At 39.5% G+C, this 22,557-nt stretch overlaps 1 protein-coding gene across 8 annotated transcripts in view; it reads right to left on the bottom strand.

Annotated features, from left to right (window-relative positions):
• Positions 1 to 22,557, bottom strand: part of CSRNP3 (cysteine and serine rich nuclear protein 3) — a 99,830-nt gene that overhangs the window by 34,419 nt on the left and 42,854 nt on the right. The window contains exon 1 of one of the 8 annotated variants that reach the window (XM_040070049.2): positions 8,612 to 8,797. The exons of 5 other annotated variants lie outside the window; for them this stretch is intronic. The gene's annotated coding sequence lies outside the window, so the exon portion shown is untranslated. Of the gene's footprint in view, positions 1 to 6,541; positions 6,665 to 8,455; positions 8,468 to 8,611; positions 8,798 to 22,557 lie in introns of those variants that run through there. 2 more of the 8 variants (XM_040070051.1, XM_040070050.1) reach the window with 2 other exon arrangements.

Here is a 22,557-nt window from a genome sequence, read left to right as displayed (position 1 = left end):
CACAGACCATTTGCAGCACCGCTGTGAAATATATCTTTAGATTCAACAGGCATCTCAGAAGTGTAAATACACATTGCTTTGGATATCAAAATAAATACACAGTAAAGGGTCATACGATGGAAAAAGTATGCTATTTAGTAATTATTCTCTACTTAACTGCAAATTTTGTTGCTCTTCTGACATAGGTATTTTTTGTTATACACTGGAAAAATTAATTATGTATATACATTTAATGTACATGTTTACTGTGCTTTAACAAATATCAGTAATAAGAATTCACCACAGAGGTGACATGAAAAAGGTTCTTAGCTTACTATGCACCAATTCCTGTGATATTAAAGACCTGCCTGTGCACAGCCAGCAGCCATTTGCATTTCAGTACCGCTGCAGCGTAGTACAATAGACATGCTCAGCAGGTTCTCTAATGGACACTGTTTCAACTTTCCTCAGTTCAGCCTTCAAATTCCAGCTTGGCAGATGATTTTGTCCAACCACATGCCTTGTCACATCCACTCAATAAAAGGCACAGCTACAGGAATACCTTTTCCTATTCCTATGCAAGCACTGACAGATCTGGGCACTCCAGGAGTCTCCAGATTCAGTGAGGGAATACATGAAAAACAGTGTCCAGCCCTGATACTTCAACAGTCAGATTATATTCATCTGACTTCAGTAACAAGATGTTTAAAATTTATGGTATGATCTCGGTTCTTTGCATTCAACTACTTATAAGCAATCAATCAAAAGATTTTTGGCTGTTGGGCTTTTTATTTTTTTCCGTCTCTTTTTAAAACAATGAAAGCATAAAAATCTCCCATAACTGCTCATTTTTATCTTTTTAATAGATGTTGACATTAGAAAGAAAATAATTAACCCAATTCTCTAATAAAATCACAGTGCTGTGCACGTTTTTAAGACACCAAGTAAGTATTTGACACAGCTATCAGCAGTCATATAAAGTCACAGATTGGCTTCTCTGGTAGGCCAAAACTCTGTTGCTGTTTTGTACTTTAAAGCTGAAAGAAAATGCTAGAAGCTATACAGCTAAGAAAATACCAGAAAACATATTATTTTTGTCAGCAGAAATATCTAAGGAAGAATAAAACAGGTCCCCGAAAACAAAAATAATTTTGGTCAGCAGGGGCCAACATGTAATTGCCACCAATGAAACAAATGTAGCTCTATGGCATAACAGTAAAATCATGAATTCATTCAGGCTTGGCATCAAGTAAAGCTAAAATTAGTAAAAATATGTTTAAGTGCATCTTTCTCCCTAGTGAATAAAGTCAATAAAACTATTTGTACTGGAAAATATAAATTATTAATATCTACTGGAAGGCTGTGATGTTTTGAAATTACTGTCTTCAAAAATAGCTTTATGGCTATCGTAATTCAAGCTTTCTATCTAGATCAAGGACAATGCACAACCAAAATATAATGCTACAATCTGCATTTTTTATGCACACCCAAGACAGTCCTAAGTTGGCATTCGGGCCCACAAAAAAATTACACATGAATAAAAGATGTAAAATTGCTAATTGTTTCTAGGATTTGCTTTTTGACTTTGCATACATGGTGTACAAATTCAACTCTGAAAAACAATACATTTATTTTTTTAAAAAATTTTTAGAAATAATATTATTTCACAATCAACACTGATGAGCGAAATTCACTGAAAATCCTCCCACAACATATACAACCAATTACTGAGTGCAGGAAACAGTGAATTCATAGAACATAGCTGCGAAGTTTTCTTCTGCCACTGACATGTATGTAAGGAACTGACAATTCACCTTCTCTTCTAAGAAGAGCACAAGGTAAAAATAAGGTACTCTGCTACCAGCAAAAAAAATGAGTAGACTTTAATTTAAAGTTTACAAAAAGAAACAAAAAAAAATCCACCTGAGAAACCAACAGAATTTGATTTTTTTATGGATTTGTCTCTTCCGGATGGATTACCCAAGGCACAGTATGAGGGCTGCTTCAATGATGCTCTTCCCCAGGGTCATGGTGTTTAAGTTTTCCTCTATGTGATTACTTTGATAATCAGGGTCTTAGTCACAGTGCAAATTGTTTTTTACTGGTGTGAACTAGCAACCTCTCTCTCCCATCTCACCACCCATTTGCACACTACTTGAAGAAGATTGACTGCTTCTGCTGGTACAAGCTCAGCTGATATGAGCTAACAGGTTAAAAAAACTAATTAGAAAATATGATAGACAAATTGAACAATATGACAGGCACAGAAAAAGCATAACTGCATAAACCTAATTTCCTTAAGAAATGAGTCAAAAAGATCAGCGACACTAATATTTTGAAGTCCCAGATTTAGTGACTATGGTATCACAGAATGAGATTTTTTTTTTTTTTAATGAAGGCAGACAAAATATGTGTAATCAATAAAGTAAAACATTTCTCTGTAAGCCAGTAGTCTTCTCTGTAATTTCAATAACTGCAAACCTCAAAAAGGATTTTAAAAGCACATATTCAATAACAGGCAAAATTTCCAACAGTTATTTCGTATTTGTGGCCAGCAAAAATTACCCATAGGTCCTTACTCACCTGCACATGTGCATATGTGTTTAATTAACATAAAGGCACCCCAAGGAAAGGCCTATGGTGCTAACACAACATAACAGACCACAGTAAGACTGACCTAAAATTACATTCCCGTTTGTGTTAAAACTGAATGTTGACACTCTTCACTTCTTTTCATACTAAAGAAAATTGTGAGTTTAAACTTGTAGTAACCTGTATACTATAAACATGTCTAAGAATTCTTTTCACTTCACTTTATAATTCAAAGCTGAAAACTTCACTAGAAAGCTGACTGAAGAGCTGCAGGTCTAATAATAAGCATCTACCCATCCAGTTCCCAAGGCACTCTTGTCACTGAGACAGTGATGAATAGAAGCTGAGCAGCGAGCCCATCGCCATCTCATTGCCTGACTTGTAGGCACCTTATGACCATTCAGCACCACTTCAGCCATGCGAGCCTGCTGGGACAAAATTAATTACCTGCCCTACACTCTCCTGAAAAGCACTGCTGTGAAGGTATGTGCCTTACACTTCCAATCTGAGCTGGTTTTTCTATTCTTCTTCTTCTTCTTCGATATATTCTGCTTTATTAAAACTCTGATCACCCTGTCTTTTCCAAACGAGCTAAAAAGGTTAACAGTGTGCAATTTCCACTTTTCCATTTTATTGTTGAAAGATGTTTGTTTAGAAGTAAGAGTGAGTGAGAAGGGCGTAATAGTGAACAACTGAGCAACTTAAATGAAAGCAACAAAGTTAAACCTCTGTCTACCCTGAAAGTGAATGCTTCAATAAAGACTCTGGTACAACAAGAGAGCACAACAATGGCAGCCCTGCAAGTCAATTCCCCTCTGAGTCGTGGGGCTTCCCTCCCCTCCCCTAAAATAAAATATTTAAAAGACAAAAATGTTTGCTTGAGAATAGCCTGCTCGGCTGTCACCGCTCATGTCTGAAGTTAGCAGCACTCGCACTTACTGTCCACACTAAAACCAATTAACAAATACATCTTGCGGCTTTCAACGTTTTTTTGTTTACCCTATCACCCCTACACGAATGCCATTTACTAGAGATGGCTATGGCTTAGGAAGCGCAACTAAAAACATCTGCAATCCAGCTTCCTTTTTAACATATTCATGATACATTTAAGGTGGACTTTGTTCAACAGCGACAAAGAACAGATTTTAAATCACTGAGCGGTTCACCATCAAATTCATATACCTATTCAAAAAACCCAACCTCTTCCTGAAGCCACCACCACGCCCGCCTATTTCATCACCCCAGAAGGATCAGCCAGGCGCTCCTCAGGTGGGACACGCCACGGACACCGCACAGCCCTGACCCCGCTCACAGGCGGCCCGGGGCCATGTGTCTGAAACGGAAGCCCTCTCCCCCGGGCTGGGATCCCCGGCTCGGCCTGGGCCCGCTCTGCCCCCCGGGCCCCGCAGAGCCGCCGTAGCGGGGCGCCAGCGGCCGCAGGCACAGCGCGCCAGCCCCGGCGCCACAGCGCGGCCGCAGCTCGGGCGCAGCGCGCAGCCTTCATCCCCCAGCAGCGCAGACGGAAAATATCTCTTACTCACAGGCATGCACAGAAATGATTTGCCAGAATTGAATAAACAGATGTAATGAAGGGGCAGCGTGCTAATGAGAGCTACAAATACCACAGAGGCTTATTTACTCCGCAGCCTTCCACTACATAATAGTATCGCTGCTTGCGTTTCCTCATGAAATCCAACAGCTACGGGAGATGGCGAAGCTACGATCGGTAAATGATGTTGCAGTTCTTGCCCGTATCCCTCAGAACGACTGACGAGGGTCAGGCTCCATACTACGCAGCCCACATTGCCTACTTCACATTAGACAATGAAATAAGTATGCAAATCCCTACTGCTTATGAAAGAGCAGGATACAAACCAGCCCCCAAATCAATCAGGAGTTCAAGTTATATATTCTGTGAAATTATTTATGAAGTACTAAACAAAAGCCATGTATCTTTTCATCCAAAAGCCTGAATGCAAATTGTCCAATGCATATGGATGCTAGTTTTCAAGAAATATCCTTGCTTATATTTTTGCACTTAAGCATAGAAAAATCTTTAAAAACTCAAGAGGCTCCCCTTTCTTTTATCCTTAATTTCTCAGTATGTAATTTTCCATCAAATTGTTACGGCAATAAAAGCTTTTACTCCTTTTCCCATTTTCCCTATTTCTTTGTTGAAAAATTATATGAAGTGATGGAAAACTGAAGCCAAAATGCTAAAAATGCACCTCTTTTGTAGGTTGGGGAATAAGACTAGAGATAGGGGAACTGTAGGAAAGAATTATATCCAAATGTGAGGGAAGAAAAAGGCCACAATTTTCCAGTTTGGTTTTTCTTTTTCTGGTATCAATTACATCTCCCATACATCACAAGTTTCACTGGAATACCATATCCATATCTATGGAGAGATGGCAAAATTAAAGACGTGGTATTTATCTCAGTGCTGTTTTAACCTAATAAATATTTTCGGCTTCTGTACATTTGTAGATGAGTTGTAGCTGTCTATTATCTACACCTAATCCCTTTTCCAGGGTCAAAACAGGCTACAAAAGAGCAATGAAGCAAGTGATCAAAACTCACTGCTAGGACTTCAAATGGTATCAGCATTTTAAAAATGTGATGGTGTTTGGGGATATTTTATTGAGAAAGGACGCAGCTATAATCCAGTTTTTCTCAGCATCACATCTGGCTCAGAGCAAGAGCAAAAAGAGATACTGACAGATTGCATGTAAATTTATCTTTAAGACACCTTTACCAATACTGCAATATTATAGCTGCCTTGCTTCAGTGTAACTCTCCACCTGCTTGTTCAAAGGGAAAACAACTCTAAACTTCAAGGTTTACTTACTAGAAGTACATTTTAAGAACAAGTAAAAAGTTTTAGATGAGACAATCAGCTGTTGCTCTCTCAAGGAAAATATTTAAGCTTTGGAAGTAGTTTCTGAACATTTGCCACTGTGTACTCTAAACCATGGCTTACATGTCTTCAAATTATATTGAACTTAAACTCAATTTAGTGAACTACTGCATCTGTCCAAAGCAAGGTATTTTACAATAAATGCAAATTCCTCTTTCTGATAAATAAAGGAGACCAAAAAACTAACATATACAGTAAACACTGCATCCTCAAACCAAACACTGCAGATCCAGCAGTATAAAAAGACATTATAATTAACACAAAACTTCAGTAACGTGAGAGATTAAAATCACGTCTCTGTCTCCAAAATGCCAGATACATACATACAGATTTGGTTATGTTTATGATTCTTAAAGAGACTCAACAGCCACCATTCTGTTTACATAAATGATTATTTCAACAGAGTTTAGATGGGGTAAAGAAAAGTGTGTCTCAAAATCACCTTAACTTGGTAGCAACACAGCTCACCTTTCTGCTTCAGGAATTTTTCCTTTAAGCTTTCTTAAAAAACTTGATACTGGGAGTGTTTTAGAATATGAAGAGCCTGATCCACAGGAAAAACATTTGTTCTTTTTGTTTCCTTCTTAGAGAAACAGACAAGACAGGTGTATTTCAAAGTTGTGATTCCATTGTAACAGTGGGAACGCTGTTCTGTAGAGATGCTCCTATTATTAATTTACTGCACCCTGTTAATTTTATCTCTGTATGCATTTACTGTAAGTACCTAACTGCCTCATAAATTTAAATTTAAAATCCACTGTACTCATTTTAGACAAATATAGTAATTATATGATAATTGCATGACTGTATACTGCTATATTTTCTCCTTTTAAATTAGCATAGAGCGACATGTTCAATGTTATCTCATCCAGTCTTACGGTACATACTGCAAGTGTTGCTGCGATATTACCAGGGGTCCCTGTTAAATAAATAGCTGCACTTAAGTACGGTGAAAAAGTACTTTTACGTCTCCTTTCTGACCTATTGTCTAAAACATGAACAGGCCTGCGTCCTGAGACGCCACACTGTATCAGGATTGTAATATAAAATTACCTTGTACAGGAGAACCGCTTTAAAGCAGGGACTGCAAAGCACCTTCGCTTATGTATCAGCAATATTTGCAACTGGAAAATGAGGCCAAATAATAAAATAATGCCAAAGCACATTTCCGACTGCAAAAGCGCCCGGGCTGCGCGGCCACGGCGGAGGCAGCCGCGGCCTCGCCCGGGTCCCGTGTTCGGGCCGCGCTCCCGCGGAGGGGCAGGAGCGGCCGCCGCACTCCGCGGGGCGGGCGCTCCACTCCGCGGGGCGGGCGCTCCACTCCGCGGGGCGGGCCCTGCACTCCGCGGGGCGGGCGCTCCACTCCGCGGGGCGGGCCCTGCACTCCGCGGGGCGGGCCCTGCACTCCGCGGGGCGGGCGCTCCACTCCGCGGGGCGGGCCCTCCACTCCGCGGGGCGGGCCCTGCACTCCGCGGGGCGGGCGCTCCACTCCGCGGGGCGGGCCCTGCACTCCGCGGGGCGGGCCCTGCACTCCGCGGGGCGGGCGCTCCACTCCGCGGGGCGGGCCCTCCACTCCGCGGGGCGGGCCCTGCACTCCGCGGGGCGGGCGCTCCACTCCGCGGGGCGGGCCCTGCACTCCGCGGGGCGGGCCCTGCACTCCGCGGGGCGGGCGCTCCACTCCGCGGGGCACCGCCCGGCCCGGCCCGCACCGCGCCCGCCCCGCCGTACCTGCCCGCGCCCCTCCGCGCGGCGCGCCGCCCCGCCCCTGCATTTGCATGGCGCGGCCCCGCCCCGCCGCGGGGCATGCTGGGCACGGCCCCCCCGCCCCTCGCCCCGGGCACGCCGGAGCCGGGCGGCAGCGCCCGCGCCCCCCGCCCCGAGCCGGGCGAGCGCTGCCCGCCCGCCGCGGCCGTTTCCCGGGAGACCCGCTCCCCCCGCCCCCGGCTCTGCAGCCGGAGCCCGAGCTTCCTTTCCCCTTCTCCCTTTCTTTAATTACAGAGGGCAGGCAGCGCGGGCTGCGCTGTGCGCGCAGCGCCGCACAAAGCGAACCCGCACGGACGGACCGCGAGCGCATCGCTCCAGCCCCGGCTGCGCAGCGCCGGGCCCTGCGCCTCCCGCACGGCCGCAGCCACAGAACAAACGTGCCATTTATAAAGCACATTTCTCCCTCGAAATCATAAGTACACATGAAAAAACATACCGTTATCTACACATTTCGAGTTTTGTTTCTTTATTTCCCCAATCGCTTTTCAAGGGCTCCATCTCCTTCCTGCTGAAATACTCCCCCAAAAGCAGCATATCTAATTTACGATCTTCAGCACTCAGAAAAGAAAGAAAGAAAAAAAAAAATCCCCAATACTATAAAGAGATTTAACGATTAAAACTTTTACATGGTTAATTTCTACATGATGTGAAGCCACCGAGAATTTGCACGTCTGTCCTCTGTAAGACGAGCACAGGCCACAGAAATCTTTCGGAGCAGTTTTCAAAAAATAAAATAATTATGCATCATTCACTAAGAACTACTATGGGAAGTAATTACTTGCTCGAAAAATAATAACATATTTTGCATTGATATTAGAGTGAGAGGCATGCAGAGAGTTATAATGTATCACTCCCATGTGTATACAATTGCATTAAAAATAACATAAAACACCACTTCCAAAAATTTCCAAGAATGTGGAGGAAAAAAAACCGCGTAAGTGCACAGTTAGATTTTCTCTAATGTTACATTGTTTTTAACCAAACACAAACACTACAGATCTCCTACTGAGAAAGAATTAGTCTTGAATACATAGCAGAGTAATAGATTGTTGTTACTAAATATTTTATGATATTGGTAAATGATCCATCTAGCATAAATTTAATTTTACTTGCTATCCCATTTTTCATGCACAATTGAAGTTTGAATTGCATAGGAATAATGGTAAAAAACATTTTTACAATGAATTTGATCACAGAACTTACACAATTTATTCAGCTGGTATCACACTGATGTGCATCCTTTCCAATCCCACCTTACAAAATGAAAGAAACCTGGCTTTATTAACAAAAAAGAAATAGCAAAAAACCCATTTATATTTAAAACACTGAAGTGTGTGAAGAATCTATAAAACAACTGACCTGTTCAAATTGTTGTTTTTCCAATCCATGCACTGTTTTTATTAATTAGGACCCAAACCAGATTGATCGTCATTTTATAACGTTTGACATATTCACTGTCTTCCCACTTCCAGCAGAATCTTCTTAAATTTCCCAGCACTGTGTTTTATTGCTGGTACCATATGCTTTATTGTTCAGGCACAAGAGCTTCACTCTGCACAAAGACTCATTACCTACTGCTTGCTGAGCAGCTTCGGGCTCACTGAGGCTGCCTGTGTGATCACATGGGAGTTTTGTCTGAGAAAGCCAGGCATGCCACTGATTTCACCAGCTACGGATATTTTTATCAGCTGAGGTCTACTATGAGGAAGGAATAACAAATTCTAAAGCTTCTTTAGCTCATTAAGGCAGCAGTTGTTATGGAAATCCCCTCAATTTTTTTTTTTTTGTTTTTTTAAATTATTATCATCATTCCCACTGTAACACTGGTCCAAGAAGAAATTAAAGAGATTCGTTGAAAGTAATTTTTTCTTGCGGGGAGTGGCACAAGCCACACATTGTCTGCATCGCTCTGCACACACTACACACTGAAATTAATATTCCAAAGAGGTAATATTTTGCCAACACTTAATCTGCCAGTGTTTATCCTTTATGTGGAAGATAAGCTTCCAGATAAAAAATTGTACCTAAAAACCAGCCCCTTAATTTAAATTTGTCTCATCAGTCAAGGGCATTATCCTGTAATCTTTGGTCATAAAATGAGTTTTGCTGGCTTCAGTGAGGCTACTCAGGTGAAGAAGAATTGGCCCTTTGAGCAAGGATTACTCTCAAATCCAAATGACAAATTATGTAATACAATGAAGTCTAATCTCTTCTTGGTAATAGTTGGTGATGCTCTGGGGTTTGTTTTCATGTGTGCGTGCACGCGTGTGTTTGGTTGGTTGGCTTCAGTTTTCTTGTTTATTTTAAACAAAAAATTATAAATTTAATTAACATTTTATAATGGTTAAAAACTTAATATTTACCCGAGTATTTAATATTAGAACAAGTGAATATCTAAATTCAAATTACAAAAGCCCTTACAGAAAATGGTAAATATATTTTTTTTCACTGATCCATTATCAGTATCAGGGTTCCATGCTAGAATATTTGGAGATAGCTTAATTCCTACTGCAGAGTGAATTCCCTGAATATTCTAAGTTAAAGCTAGCTTTCTACAAACAGCTAGTGATGATAAATGAACATCTCTCCTCCACCCTGAAAACTCATACCGAACACGCAATTATCCATAATATTAACATTGCAAAGATGCAGCTATTCTACAAAACAGTCAATTATCTCTAGAATAATTCAGAGCTTTTTGATAACATGAGATAGCAAAAGAAACTGTTTTCTCATTAACATTCCACAAATGAAATACCTCCTTATTCTATTTAAGATCTCTCTCATTAGAATAAATGACAGCTTGTAGCTCATGGTTGGCATTATTCTAGTCCTAGCAAAGTCAGTGGAAGTTTTGCTGCCGATTTGCATGGGAGAAGGGACAAGCATGACTAACAGATTCATTTGCCTTACCGTGTCATCATGCAAATCAATGACAAAACTCATTTCTTTGTTGTTCTTGGCATCTTGCTCGGTTTGTATTAATAAGGTTCTGTAACAGTTGATATGCAGTCTCTATGATTACACTGAATTATACAAGATGGTTAGTAAAGGATTCAGAATTACCTACAACTAAATCCAGTAATGAGTATCTTCTACGCTCTCACATTCATTTCATTTTTTAAAAAATGCCATTATCAAGAATGAGTGTATTTTGAAGTGCCACCATTTTCATCTACCCAAAGACACGGACTGAGCAGATGTTTCGTGGCTGAGAACCTTCCATGTCTCTTAGGCAGGAAACACTACTGTGTGTACATTAATGAGTAGAAATGAAAGCAGACTAGAAGAATTGCTAACGAACAGCTGGTTTAGCTACAGTTATGCATATTTTTTTCCCCTGGCGATACCACTGATGATGTCACAATGCTCATGCAGGAAGACATAAACAAAAGGCAGGCATTTTTGCTGCAGTAGCACTAGGGGAAAAAGAAAACCCAAATATTTGACAGATGGAAAGAACAAAAATTGGTCAGGAAAACAGTACTATTGTCACATTTTTCTGTGTGTTGTTATATACACTATGGAACAGTCCTCAAATCCTGAAAGGTGGTTAGAGGAAAACATGTCAAGGACATGATACAGTTAAACCAGCTAGCAGCAAAGAGTTTTTTCTGCAGGAGACAATAGCAGCAAGCAGTCTCCATGCTGAGAGGCACCCTCGGTTAATCACTTCTTCAAGGCTGGTGGAGGGAGGGAGGGAAGCTTCAATCCTCCATAGTGGAATTTTGAATTTCCTAAATATAAGTTGACATTTTTAGGTAGCTAAATTATATTCAATCCCATCCTCTCATCTCACAGGGTTACTAAACAGAAGGAAGTCTTTGTCAGAGCCACACTGCTGAATTTTTACCCAAACATACTATTGAGGAAGGGCATTTTTGACACCACAAAAGTGATTATAGATCACCCAAGAGATTCACAGGAGCCATAACCTAGGCTTCTCCTGTAACTCCACAAGGTTCAAATGAGACAATACTTCCTGATACCCCTCCTGTAGCAACCAGGATTTCCTCAAGAGAGTCCAAATTCACATCTCCTTGAAACAACAGTGGAAGAACACAAATGCTTAGCAGTCTCTCCCACCCATGGGAGTTGAGGTAAGAAAGGGGTGGGTCTCTTTTCTCAAGTAAAAGGCTCTTTGTGAATCCAAATGGAAACAGAATCAAGAACCTGCTGACCATCAGTAAATAAGGGTGAACTGTCAGATCCCACATCTACTTTGAAAGAAAAACAATTAATAGGAACATTCTTATACTTTCCCATTTCACAGAAGCTACAGCAAAAGTGAACTGGCTAAGGAAATTTGGGCTCTGAGTAATCATTAATAAGTAATAATTTTATAAAACCTGGTTTATTCTACTCTATATGCATTTAGACTTGAGTACTTTTATAAAGGCTATATGCACTGAAATTCATATCTTGGACAGAATTTAAAAACAAACAAAAAACCACAAACAAAAACTCAAAGACCCACAACAACCCAAAGACACACAATAACCCAAAACCAGCCAAGAACCAGATTAAACCCATGATTTGAACTTCAAATCATTTCCACCTAATACAATTACATTATTTTATTGAGTATCGAACTTAATCTGCTGCTCAGTATCCTGATTCATAGCTGGAAGAACCACATTAGAACCAAAACAGTTATGGGAAGAGCACTGTTCAATTTCATGAAACAAAAAAGGGACAACTTGCACTCAATACCTTCTTATTGTAAAGGCTGGAATCCTGTACCTTGCAATAAAGTGCAAGATGTCTTGTTTCTTCAGGTACACCGGAAATGTAATAACTTCCACACCAGTTAAGTAAACAGAAGGTTTTGCTGAAACTTTTGCAGTACGCTAGTGACAAAAAAGATTTGCAGTCCGGGATTTATAAAATGTATTCAGCAGACCATGTATGCTTTACTCCAGCTCTTACAAACAGCATGGTTCATATGCCATGGTTTGCAATTTATGAGCTACAGCAGCAGCAGCTCTAAACGCCTCAGCACTTGCTTTCAGGCTTGGAAATAGATGATTTGTGGTTGCTTCTTTGGTAAAATCTGTAAACCTTGCCCATGCAAACTCCTCTAAATTGAATTTGGGATGAGGCATAGCTGAAAATTTCCCATGGAACTTTGTCATTACAGAAGTTCTACAGAGTTAAAAATGCTCACCTAAGAGAAAATAGTAATAGTAACTAATCTAAAGTTATGATCAGTAACACTGGAGTAGGAAAATCTTAAGTATAAATTCTATATATTTCTTTCTAGACCAAATATAATTTAATCAAATCAATTTCCTCACCCTGGCCCCAAATCTCTAGCTTTCTCTAGATCAGTCACGGCTAAAGGATCTTCAAGCAGTGTCATGATAACTATTCAGTTCCAAATGCTGGAGCTTGACAGATTTCCATAGCCTGCCATGACAAGAGGAATGACATCCTTTGGGTTCCTGAACTGCACAAGTATGAAAATATTACTCATCCATAAATGGCATTCACAACAAAGAAATACAACTATGTTTTGAAATAAGAGTCTAGTCAGTGAAATAAATGAAAACAGACAAAATCTATTTGAAAGGTGATATCCTCAGACCAACAGACCGACTGAGAAAGCAGCTTATAAGTGAGGGGCAGGCCTGTGAGCAGCTGTTCGGATCTCTGGCACTTTAGCAAACTCATCACCAAACTTCATACAGTGACTCCTGGCATGTCAGTGTAAGCCTGCCAGTGATGTCCTTCACCCCTACTTCCAGCACCCCTACCCTGCCATGCCAATTTGAAGGACACCAGCTATAGTTTGCTTTTGTTTTGACTCTTAATATCTGATTGACCAGAGGCAACTTTTTAAATCATGGGTAAAAAACTGGCAGAGAGCAAGAATGAATTCGCTCTACACATACTACTGTGGGATATAGCATAGCATATCCCTTCCCAATGATTTTTAGCACAAGTCTTGAAAACAACCTCATTTTTAATGATACATTCTTGCTACATCTTACATAAATAATATTTTTCCAAGATAAAATGAGCCTCTTCCAGGCTGATATCCCAGTGGAGAGCACACTTCCTTTCAGAAAACAGCACTGAAGTATGCTTTAGAAGAGCTACTGTAAACAAACAAAAATATTCATCAGCTGTAAACATATAGAATTTCTTTTTCCTTTCACAGCCTTTCTCAGAACTGATAGTTAACTTCCAAAATCAAAAAAATACTAACTTTGGCAGGCAAACTAGTGTACTGAGAGGTGTATAGCCAAGTAGCAAAAGAATCTCTTGACTGCTATTGCTTTAGATGATGGGAATAATCAAAGCAAATAATTAATAATGTGATGCTTGATACAGCCATCATTCAAAATGCCAGAAGAGCATGGATTCTTTCAAATAAAACAAAGTAAGTTCTATTTGAAAGAGAAAAGTGGACATTCTCCCGGGCGGGAGGGGGCGGGGGGGTGGTGTGGAATCTTAGAAGAAGGCAGATACTTGAAAAGAAATTGCCTGTGCTGTCTGGTATGGCTTCATAAGCTAGCTTTTCTCCATCCAGTTTCCATGACACCTCAGACATTCCAACATGACCCATGCTGAGGAGTAATTCAGAACTGCACAGAGCTATGCTTGGTGTGGTTAGAAATTTTAAGACATAAACAGAAGAAACAAAGTGACTTATGGCTTATAATTAACTGAAACACTTCTTACTCCATCCCTTTTCCTTGCTTGGTCACTAATAACACCTTTTCTCATAGTATCATTTTCCATCTTAAAAGTTTCAAATTAAATAAAATTAGGAGATAGTTGAAGCAAGTATGAGAGCTAGTATTTTCTCTCTCCAACTGTTTGGTTTTTCTAGTTCCCTTTTACGTAGTGTAGTAAACCAAAAAGAAGTTCATGGAGTCAATGCAGGCGGAACAGGAAAAAAATCCAGATGGAAGCAGACCGCCTTTCTTACTGGACTTGTCATCAACAGACCTTCCTAAAGCACCACTGTTGCTAAACCAGCAACGTTACCTCGTTCCTTGTCTTCTCAACTTACATAGTGAAGCAGATAAGCTCTTTAGTTTTCATTTTCCATACAGTGATGTATTTTATTGTTACAATCTTCAAATTTGTTCCCATCTACCATAAAACCAAGTATTTGAGCAGAGACAGATGTGAAAATATATCTAACACACAGACATATCTAAGCAGCAATGTAAATAGATTTTTACATTTTACAGCAGTTGGTTTATGAAGCATTCTAACTTAAAGCACAAGACATTTTCAACATACTACTTAGAATAAAATACATGATGTTACATAGTGGACTTTCAATCTAATAGACAAGAAGATATTTAAATTCTAAAATAAAAGGTGCCTGCCTAGAATTGCTGAGCATCAGCTTAGGATCTCATTCTACAGGAAGTGAATCTGCTACAACACTTCTTCCCACCTTTGTACATCCCACATACAGCACAATCATTTAAAGCCTGAAAAAACACTGTAAGGTAGCTTTTCACTGTTTCAAACAACCTTTAAAGAACAGAAACTGCTTGTTCTTTAATAATTCTGTCCATTTCCATTTAGCCAGCATTGATTTCTTGTGTATCCAGGAGAGCTTAAAAATAATTTTTATTTACTTTGTTTGTCTACCAGCATCAGTGATAACATCAGCACAGCAATGGGAATTTTATTGCTTATGCTGGGTTTTCTCTAGCAGCACAACACAACACAATTCCTCCCCAGACCCATCTCCTCCCATGGCAGCAGCCTACACTAATGAAGTAAAAAGTCTTTTTGCAGGTAATTTCCCTTCTCCTACCCTAAAAACACAATAATGATTTCACTTGCCCTAACATCAGTGTTAAAGAAAGTAAATGAAAAATCTTTTTATAAACATTTCATATCCAAAATAATTTTCCTAGTATATATATGCAATTTCCATCAAGTTAAAAGCTAAACTGCTGTACTTTTACAGCAAACTTCTTGCTACGCCATTGTAACATTCTAAGGTTTCAGAAAGTACGTGAGCCAGCAGTGTGCACTCACAACCCAGAAACCAAAGTGCACCAAAAGAAGAGTGGCCAGCAGGTCAAAGGAGCTGATTCTGCCCTTCTACTGTCAGAAGAGTCCACCCGTGGAACTGAGGCCAGCTCTGGGGTCCTCAGCTCAAGAAAGACACAGACCTGTTAGAGCAGGTCCTGAGGAGAGCCACAAGGATCATCAGAGGTCTGGAGAACATCTCCTGTGAGGACAGGCTGAGAGAGTTGAGGCTGTTCAGCCTGAAGAAGAGATGACTTCAGGAACATCTCTTTGTGACCATCTAGTACTTAAAAGGGGCTTAGGAAAAAGAGGGAGGGTCATTTTTCACATGGGCAGATAGTGATAGGCAGGGGGGAACTGTTTTACACTAGAACAGGGGAGATTTAGATTAGACATTAGGAAGAAATTCTTTAGTCAAAGGGTAGTGAGGCACTGGAACAGGCTGCCCAGAGAAGTTGTGGAACTCCCCTCCTTGGAAGTGTTCAAGGTCAGGTTGGATAGGGCTTTGAGCAGTTCTAAGCGGGTAACATCCCTGTCCATAGCAGAGGGCTTTGAATTAAATGACATTTAGGGTCCCTTCCAACCCAAGTCTATGATTCTATTCTATGAAAGTAAGTCAGTCCAATTCAGAAATATATTTTCTAAGGAACACTGACTGTCATTTCTTTCATACAGGAAGAAGATGGATATCAGTATTTAAATAACCACATTCACATTAGCAAATCAGTGGACAGTTCCAGGACGTTCTGGTATAACTTCAGAGGTCAAAATGAACTGATTTATAATTTGATTACACTGTTTTCAGCTGGTGTTCAAAGTTCAAAACAGTGTGGTTTTGGTCAAACTTTCCAAGAGCATTAAGGGTTAAGTGAAGTAGCTACATGCCCTGAGACTGTGCAAGGATCGACATTCCTGCAACATGATCAAGTTTGGAAGTTCTTTTGTAGAAGTAGTTATTGAGTGACTGTTTTATCTAAGATTTCTACCTAAAAGGGATCAGAACTAAATAAAGACTTCAATTAGAACATTTTTATAGCTCAAATAACTTTCAAGATTTCAGCATTTCAGAAACCATCATGATTTTTTTTTTTTTTAATTGAACTGCTTGAAACCTATCAGCTGCAGAACTTACTGTTTCAGCTAGATTTTTTTTGTTCACAATATTAAGTAGACCCACTTATCGCCCTGACAAGCAGTACAACAGCCAAGGGCTGAGGATGTCAGACCACCGTCCCTAAAGACTGCAACCTCTTGTGTTGGTGCACTTGCAGAGGAGGATTTTTTTTTCCCCTTTTAAAATCATTCTTCAACATATTTTCCAGTGAACTTCTTAAAAAAATAAATTAGACTTTCAAGCAGGAATACATTCAAATACTTTGCATTAGGATCACAAATTTATGGGACAGACAGAACTATAGGGACCGCTGATATCACCTGATACAAAGTTGCATCATCTGACAGTTTCCTGTGTTGCAGGAAAGAAGCAATTACCAACTCAGTGTGGTTTTTGGCATCCCTGCAATGACTGTGACTTCTCAAAGAGATTAACTCTTTTGGCCTAACATCTTTCGGCATTGAGGGTAATATCATTTCCATCATAACATTTTCCCTTCTAGGAACATGAGGACCATGTTTATTTCTGCTATATTAAGTTGAGATAATACTAGGTTTGTCAGATATTTAGAAATAGCGTAGTCAGTGTGTCTGTTTGGACCTTCCAGGTCACAGCAAAGGTGCAAGCTGACAGCATCAGCTGTCATTTGCTGTTAACAGACTTTTACCACATCAACAGCTCCAAGCTCATAGGGGAACTCACCAGTTTTGTGACTGAAGAGCAGATCCGTGAGAGTCAAGATCCTTGGCTCTCTCTTTCCATCTTCTGGGGTGGGCAGATTTCAGTGACACTAGTACTGTTCTAGCTGCTGGCCTGGAATTGCTCTCCTGCCCTATGTCCTCTTACATAGCCTCTAGCAGACAGAATTGCAAATGCAGACTTCAGCCATTTAATATTTCAAGAAATACAAAGATCTGCTGGTGCCAAGTGTTCTACTTTTCCAGAGCAAAAGACATTCTCACTGCCCCGGATGTCTTGGATTGAGAGACAGGAGTGGCCCATTTACATTCAGAAAACATATTCTATGTCATTTACAATGGCAATGAGTTTGTAACTGTGCAGAGTGTATCCTGCAGTTTTTCTTATTATCTCCAGCACTGTGAGAATTCCTGAAAAGCTGTCACATTTAGCTTGCTACATACTCACAACAGCAAATTGGTACATGCTCTGTGCTGATCTTCCTATTCTTTTCTGTAGTTGCAAAATTGCAAACAACTCAAAAATTGCTTTATGATCATAATCACACAGGAACAGACCCAGACCAGCAGCTGCCAGCCTTGTCGTGACATTCAGTGTGTCAAGCAATGACATAGGCAGTTTGGAGAGAACAGCAGAAACTGGAAGTAGACAAACCAAGAAGAGTAGGAAAACCAAACCCTTTGAGGACATGAGAAAGGGGTCAGAGACACAAAAGCCTGCCTACTTTTCTAGCTGTAGAAGCTAATCTAATTAAAAAATGCTAATTTCCTCACAAACCTTGCTTGATGCCTTACATTAGTATACCACAATAATGACAGCATTTACAACCTCAAAAGCTATATATAACCCGATATATAATCTAGGAAGCTAAGTATCTCAAGTGTCAAGCAGGAAGCAACAATGGATTCAAAGACCTAGGTCTTCTAGCATCGCAGAGAAAACAAAGATCTACCACTTGTCATCTTGTAACAGTTATTTTTGTACTACAACTGACAATTTTATACACATAATGACAAAGGCAAGTGTTAAAAGATATTTTAAAAAACAATTAAATACATTTGCAGGAACTTCTCCTAAACATTTGAAACAGCATAGGATTCAAAAATTTTGAAAGTTACCAATATTAGTGAACCCTAACTGGTAAGTGGGCAGGAAAAGACCAAAAACTTGCCTGTTTCAAGAGACAGAGACAAAGAAAGCTGATTTCTGACAGTAAAAAGTGATGCTAATGGGGATACAAATAGATGCCTCAGCAGGGCAAAGTAACATCACTTTTAAAGCAATATTGATATATACGAGAGAACAGAGCAAGAATGCATTATTTAAGGCCAGGATTTTGTGATATTGAGATGGAAATTGCTAAAAAGTTTGCATATGATTTTTCTTTTGCTTCACAGCTGAGTTCAGTCAACTGTCTTGGAGGAGAGACAAACTGCTTACTGAAAAACAATCCTACAGTAAAAATCTGAGAAGAATACATATGTTGTCAGCACAGACATTATACAGAAGCTCTTCTTTATTTTTTTTTTTTTAATTAACCAGAAAAAGTACAGATGGGAATGGAAAGGCCACTAAAAATATAACTTTCTATAAACTTGTAAGATATGGAAGGAATAAAATGACTTTTCAAAAATAAACTGAGTAGCAATTAGAAGAATAAAAGAACCAAGATTGGAAAAAAGCACAGGCAAGCCAACATTTCAGAAGATGAAATACAGTAAATTCTTGAAGACGAACTGTGAAAGATGAGGCCAAAATGTCTATTTTGAGATTTAAGAAATATATTTTTATCTAATATATATGTGCTGAAAATAAGGCACATGGGTCCTAAAGGAAATGAATGACAGAAAAATTAATTGAATGAAAATACCAGAAATACTATACTGAGGCACTGATAGCCAATTTATGCTAGGATCATAATTCTACCCATTAAAAAAGAAAAAGCAATAAAAGGGATTCCCTTTCATCCTAACCCTCCAGCAAATGCAGTGGCAAAATTCACAAAGTGCAAAGTGCACTGAGAAAGAAGTGCAAGATTTGAAAGGCTTCACTCTGCTATAAAAAAAATCAGAAAATTTGGTGAAAATATACCAGTGACCTCAGACTGCTATCCACGGGTGTGGGAAATGCCAAAACCCAAACTTTAGACAAGCTGACAGCTGAGTCAAATACAGCCTGAACTAGAAATGAAAATTCCTGCCTGTCTGCACATCCAGTGTTTCGTTCCACGCATACAAATAAGGTGAATCTGTCAGGGATATCCAACACCATGGTCTCTATCCAACATCAGCCAAAGTCTTCAGAACACAAAACCAAAAGCTGAGATTCCCACATAATAAATGTCTAATAAAATGTAGAGGAATTTTTTACTAGACCATGGGTAACCAGTGAGGACTCTCAAGCCATAGCCAGACTCCATACAATTCAGCAGTAGGAACAAAAGACTGGTAACGAAAAGGATGCCAAGCACTTATTGTATGCTACACTGCTTTTATTTTCAGTGTACAGGTGTTATTAATACTTTAACTAATGGTTGTATTGCAAAACTTTTCTCTGTAAAAAGAAGTACCTACTGAACTACTAGCACTGGACTAGCAGAAGAGATGTGAAATCAGTTTGCATGATCAGTTGCATCCTGAAATCCATTTGTAACAAAGACTTCTGTGGGACTTTCCATACCTAGCATCTCCATTTGAAAAAAGTAAAACAAAAAATCACCGTGCAAGTAAAAGGTTTGCTTCAAGACCACCAGTTAGAGAGAACCTGTTCCATTGGACAAGTCAAAACAATTACAGGAAAAGAATATTTTGCACTTTTAGCAAAATAGGTGGGGGAGGGGGGAAGGAAAATTTTAATGTCAGGTCTTGGAAATTTAAGTCTAATATGAACTTTAGGATACTATTTCTAAGTTAGACCAGTAAGTGGATGGGAATTACTGTTTCTTGTGATACAGGGTGATACCCTGACACTTGTATTTAAAAGACAAAATAAATTCTCCAAATGGGAAAAATTTAAAGAATCTAGCAGTATTTTAGTACACATGAAACGGTTAAAAGCCATTTATTTCTCCTCTCAAAGATAATCCCTACTAATTGCTCCAGTTGTGGAAATACATTTTGTGGGAAAGGATAATGAAGCCTACTTGTCAAATTGCTCATGTCATTATTTCACTGCAGAATGCAAATACTATAGCCAGACCCATTCACAGCATGCTGAATATCAGCCTACAGAAAAGGACCCTTGCATAAGCCACTCTGACCCTTCTTGCTAGTTTCTTCTGACCTTTCTGACCTCATTAGACTGGTATAAAGAAAATAAAGGAGCTGTTGGGCACTCTTGATGGATTAGAAATAACAAGAATGTGTCTAGGACTTACTTAAGTACTAAACCAGACCACTGAATTATAATGCTTTTCAAACAATCAAAAGGATAACAGGAATAGTAATGAAGAAACAGAAGTAGAAAGAAATAGATTCTTAAAATATTGTGAATAGTATGCTTTTTGGAAATTGTTCATCAGCATCCTTTACTTATTCTGCTGCCATTTTAGATGGCTGATTTTTTAAGGCCCCATTTGAGTGAGAACAAATATTAGACACCAATGGTCCCAGCACAATTATTTTGATTAACTATGAATCCAACTTAAGCACCTTGCTGAAAGAGGGTTTTAATCTCCTCTGGTCAGATTTATTTAATGAATTCTTCAAATTCCCAAAGGAAGGAAACTCTAGAGGATGGAATGCAAGTCTCAGAATTCCCTGTGTCACATTTCAATCACTACATCATACTACCAACAAAATCTGTGTCTTACCAGACAAAAGGGTAGAGATACCATCAAAGTGCTTATTTACATAACACATACCTTCTCCAGTGGAATTACTTGGGGTTTTAAACTATCTCCCAACCCTGAAATAGGCAAGTCATGCATTTTTGCATGCATAAAGCCTACAAATTAATTTTGCTCTCTGGATAGTGGATTTTGTCATCCCCAGTAAATAGATTTTTATTTATTTTTAGCTACTACTGGCACCAGAGCAAAACTCAGAAAGAAAACCACAGGCCACAACTTACAACACAAACCCCAAGTATCCAACATAAATTTGACAGCAATTGCAACATGGGACATGTCTTTTTATCTTTTCATTTCTGTATTTCTAATTTCTAGGGAAAAAAGCACTGTGACTGAATTTATAGTCCCAGAAATCTTCCAAGTTCCCATATATTGCGATTTCTAATTAAAAACTCTTGAATTTAACCACTGGAAAGTATTTATGGGAAGAGAAGAGGTTTTTTTTAATATGCTTAACTACTCCTAAAAGAAGATGAGCTGACCTCAGCCAAAAGGTTCAGGCTTTATTATGCTATGCATTAAAATGCAGGCACCATCACATAAAATTAAATTAGGTCCTTTTTAAAAATAAGAGTATGCCATCATGTGTTCCTGAAATATCCCCTGTTCAGCTATCCCGCAGTTTTATGGATCCAGACGTGGGAAAACTGTTGCATTTGTGATAGTGGTGATTGTCCCTTTCACAAATTTATAGCCTCTGGTAAATCTCTGTATGTCTCACATCTCTCCTGCACCAAGTACACAATCCAGCCCCAAGCCAGCACCACTGGAGAGGCTGCAAACACTGCATTTGTGCAGGAACTCTCATTGGGCTTCATCCCCATGAGCTAAAATGTCTTAAAGCAGCCACTGAATCCAGACACTGTCATGCTGCACACAGAACTAAGTGAGATGACACAGTGGTTAAAAAACAACTTAATCAGGTTGCTAGCACAGATTTCACGGTTGCTGTATCTGGGCAGCTGTTCTAGCACAATTGGATTAGTGATTTATGCTGTCTCTCCACTCTCCCGATTTTAAGACAATGGACTGAGATTTGAGCATGTAGATTTTTCATCCTCATCACTCTTCAGACCTTATGAATGCAGAGTAATTTCAAGACCTATAGAAGGGTTTTGGTTTGGTTTTTTTGTTTGGAAGACTGTTTGTTTTGTTGTGGTGGTCGTCTTTTTTCCCCTTTGTTGTTAGCCAGAGATTGCAGTATAAATGGTGGACAAGGACCTTGTGTTTGGATATTTTAAATAAACAAACAGAAAAGCCCAACAAAAACCCAAACCAACCAACCAACCAAAATCAAAGCAGAATTGCAATCGGTTAGCAATTCCTTACTCTTACAGGTAATATGAGTAAAACCTGTTTCTTCAAAATTCCGTTTGTCATCCTACATTTCTTTAATTTGTCTGCCCTGTAACTGAAAAGAGAAATTCAAAAATCCCACCTATTTGAGGTTAATTATTAATTTTCCCACCTGGACCTTGTTTTGGAAAATGCTTATTCCTGGGAATTAGCTAGAGCAGTTAACCTGCCCTTTATGGAGCACATAGAGCAAAATTGCTCTTCAGAAAACAAAGGGGAAGGTGAGCAAACAACAAAAAACCCACCATGCTTGTAAATTTATTATTTTATTTATCCTAT

The sequence above is a fragment of the Hirundo rustica genome, chromosome 7, assembly GCF_015227805.2.
Source record: "Hirundo rustica isolate bHirRus1 chromosome 7, bHirRus1.pri.v3, whole genome shotgun sequence".
In the NCBI taxonomy this organism is placed as follows: Eukaryota; Metazoa; Chordata; class Aves; order Passeriformes; family Hirundinidae; genus Hirundo; species Hirundo rustica.
Note: the sequence above shows the minus strand (reverse complement) of the source record. Positions and strands in the feature narration are given on the sequence as shown.